Source organism: Squalius cephalus (assembly GCF_949319135.1).
Source record: "Squalius cephalus genome assembly, chromosome: 12".
NCBI lineage: Eukaryota > Metazoa > Chordata > Actinopteri > Cypriniformes > Leuciscidae > Squalius > Squalius cephalus.
In genome coordinates, this window is record NC_137133.1 from 10,808,601 (window position 1) to 10,812,275 (window position 3,675).

The following is a 3,675-nucleotide window of genomic DNA, read 5'->3' on the forward strand; positions in this document are numbered from 1 at the left end:
TGGCCAAAAGAAGTATTTAAGTGTCTTAATGTTTTTGAAAGAAGTCTCTTTGATGCTCAAGAAACATTTCTTATTATTATCAATGTCTGACTGTCTAGTGTCTACTCCATCTTTTCTACAGCATAGGAGTAAAAATCATCATCAAAAAAATCTTCAAAAAGCCAACACAATGTTTTTGTCCACCTTTGTGAATAAATGAACTTCTCCAAAGATTGGTTCCTGTTCAGAACTTGATTGACAACATCAGAATGTTCCCTGGTCTGCATGCGTGTCCACAAACACAAATGTACTCAGTCCTTCAGAGGAGATCCTGGTTCCAAAACTATATGAGAGAGAGAGAGAGAGAGAAAATATTAGTGTCACATTATTTTTAACCTCCTTTTTTGTTAATTTTTATTATTATTTTCACAAAAACTTAAGAATATATATTTGTAAACAGCTTTTGTCAATAAATAGCATACAAAAGAACTAAATTAAATTATGCCAGATTAAATTTTAATACTTACAAATCCTAAATTCTGTCCAAAAATGCTGAGATCCATAGAAAGTGAAGGAGTACCTGTTTGAGACAAATACACAGTAAGATACATGCAAGAAATCACTGTGTGATGATCGTTCTCCTTCCTACAGTATAACCCACCTGTGCGCTGATATTAGGACCTTCCTAGTCAGGTGGGACTGCAATGGTAGAGTCTTCTGGCTAATAAAATATCAAAATAATGCAAAAATATAAACTTAAGTTGTTTAGAATGCTAGATTTGGTATGAATGAATTAGTGAGAGTTTAACTGCAGTGTTTACCTGGATACATTTAATCTGGTGAGACTGAACAAAGACAATGGTCCATCTTCTGATTGGTTCATTTGCTGTGTAATAAAGTTAGACATAATGCAAAGGTCACTTATTTGATATAAAGTTTATAGAGATTTTATAAGATATTGTAAGCTACCTAGTCTGCACCAGTGGCTCAAAGCAATTTTCACATAGCGTATGCTAATAATTTCAGCAAACTTATCTCAAAATATATCACAAATGGGCTGCTTTACCTCTGGAATCTTGCTAGAAGTCACTGGCGCGAATTGGCGCTTTGTTGCAGTTGCCTTTAAACACAAAAATGGAAGTATATATTAAATTCCATTTAAAAAAAAAAACTATAATATGGTATTGTTTGAAAAATAATGCTAAAACTATAAAGGTTCTCATCAGTAGGCCAACATTAGGCTATAAACAGAATTTCACATTAGTTTATTCACATTTATTGTTTATGTAAACGCGTTGCTCGTTGGCATATTTTAACTCGACAATTCAATCTAACAAAGTGTGTAAAATGAAACGTTAGCCCAGTTTACCATGGTAAAGTTCGTTACCGCCATGTTGACGACGAGTAACGTTAGGCTAACGTTAACGTTATAACATAGGTTAAACTGGGCACAATCCTGTCAACACACACAGAAGGTATTTTTTTTTTTTTTTTTTTTTTTACCTTGCTTGCTGATCTCTCTCTCGGTGAAGTGAATTCCGTCTCTTCCCCGGGCCAGACACGAACGTCGCGATCCAACAAAACACAGACCCCATTACCCATAGACATCATGCCATTACCTACACTGGATGCTCTGACGCGACACGACAAATCCCAGACAGTGATGCGCCGCGGCCGTTATATAGTCCGATACGAGTCCAAGCGCTCGCGCTATTTCTGACAAGGGACAAACAGGTTTGCATTTAAAGGTCCGGTCGCTTCAATGTGTCCAATATAGACAGCCTCTGGCTATTATAGCGTTGTAGACACGCGGTGTAAGGCAAAAATTAGGAAATAAAAAGCACGGTGGAATGGTGCCAGCCAGAGAGGCAGTTACGTCTAATACAGTAGTATACAGCAAATTTAAAAAATACAGTAAGTCTCTGTATGTGGTGTTAGACGTCACAGAAAATTCCCATGATGCAATGGGAATCACAGTTATTTACTGTAAAGAGAAATAGCAGTATAATACTGGGGGATTTAAAGTAAATAACTGTAGAAATTACAGAAAAGTCTAACAGTGCATTCAGGCTTTTTCGAGTACTTTCCCAGTGCCTCACATATTATCCCATAACCACAACATGACTGTGTCTAGTCCTAGTAGTCATTAATTGTTACAACAATAAGAATTTCCTTTAAGCTTAGGAATACAAACAAGATGTAACTGTGTCTGTTTCTCTGAACATGTGACAGAGGCCCGGCAGGGGGCAGCAAGAGGCAGTGTGGATTTGAAAGGATTCAACCAGAAGCACAGAACTGACACTCATGAAACCCAATACCACTGTACACGCTCTCAAACATACGACACACACACACACACACAAACATGCTCAAACGACTGGCTTTGTTCCATTCTGCCGGCACACTCAAACTTGGTTTCACATAATGATGTAGCTTCAGGGCAGTAAAATCTTCAGCTTCATCCACATCTACACCCTCATCTGCTGGTGTTGCCTGGACTGGCACGGCTATAACAATTACAGACAGCCTGGCTTCTCTGTTTCTTTGAAAGAAGTCCAGAATGGTTATGAAGCATTAAAAATCAGCAGTAATAGCCACTTTTCAATGTTCAACAAAGGCTAGAAATTACCCAGAGTTAAGGGCAAAAATTGCCTGTATTTTATAATATTCAATTAGGCCTATGTTGCTATGTTTTCAGTGACACCGCAATGACCTACCGGTCAAATATCTGTATTCGCCCTCTCAAGCCAGTGTTGAATGTGCTGAAAAAATTAAATAAAAACAAAATAAAAAGGAGTTAATACTGGATGTTGAGTATAGGGATTAGGGATATTGGCACATTTAATTAATAGAAATTCATATAATCTATTATTCAGATAGGCCCCTAGTTGCTGATGTGGTAATCATTAATGAATTGTTTAGTTCTTCTTGAGTGAAACATTAACTCATGATTATCTGTGCATTAGTTAAGTCTGAAGAAATACATTATAGTGCACTCGTATTGTGAAGTGTTCCTGACAATAGAGCTGTATCATTTAACATTTAATGTTGCTTAATTTTAACATTTAATCTATTCTATCAGAATGTTTATTGTGTTATGTCTTTTGAATTATTTACAGCTAATTTTGTATTTTGTATCCATCCAAATTTTTTTTTGAAACAACCATAATGTTTTTAAATTAATTCATTTTGATTGAAATTTATTTCAAGCATCTTGACATCAATGGCTAGTGTTTTGTTATATACTTTGACATTTTACTTTTTTTATGTTATTTGTTATTGTACTTTTTTTTACATGTTGAGGGGGGAGGGGTGACAAATTATTAGCAATAATGATATAGAGATTCCAGTAGAACTCTTATTTATGTGTCAATGTTTTTGTTCAATTCCATTTATCAGGATGTTAAAAAAAAAAAATGTAAAAAAAAAATTAATATATATAGAAAAAAAATATATATATATATTAAACACCCTGATAAATGGAATTGAAGAAATGCCAGGGGACAAACATTGACACTTAAATAAAAGAGAGCTACTGGAATATCATTATTGCTAATAATTTGTAGAATATCCTAAAATCAGACAGGAGTTATAAAAGGGAAAGAATTAAATTCTGAATTAAATTATGAATTAAATGGGAAAGCATGTTTTCTCTCCAACTATACTTCCAGTAAATCTACCGTCTTTTAAATACCG

The 3,675-nt window shown here is 34.9% G+C and overlaps 1 long non-coding RNA gene across 1 annotated transcript; it reads right to left on the reverse strand.

Annotated features, from left to right (window-relative positions):
• Positions 1–635: 635 nt before the first annotated feature.
• LOC307168873 lies at positions 636–1,634 on the reverse strand. Its single transcript, XR_013823004.1, has 4 exons — positions 1,483–1,634; positions 1,046–1,099; positions 801–865; positions 636–700 (listed from the first exon to the last, which is right to left on the reverse strand). It is a non-coding gene; the product is annotated as an uncharacterized lncRNA (long non-coding RNA).
• Between the last annotated feature and the right edge of the window lie 2,041 nt (positions 1,635–3,675).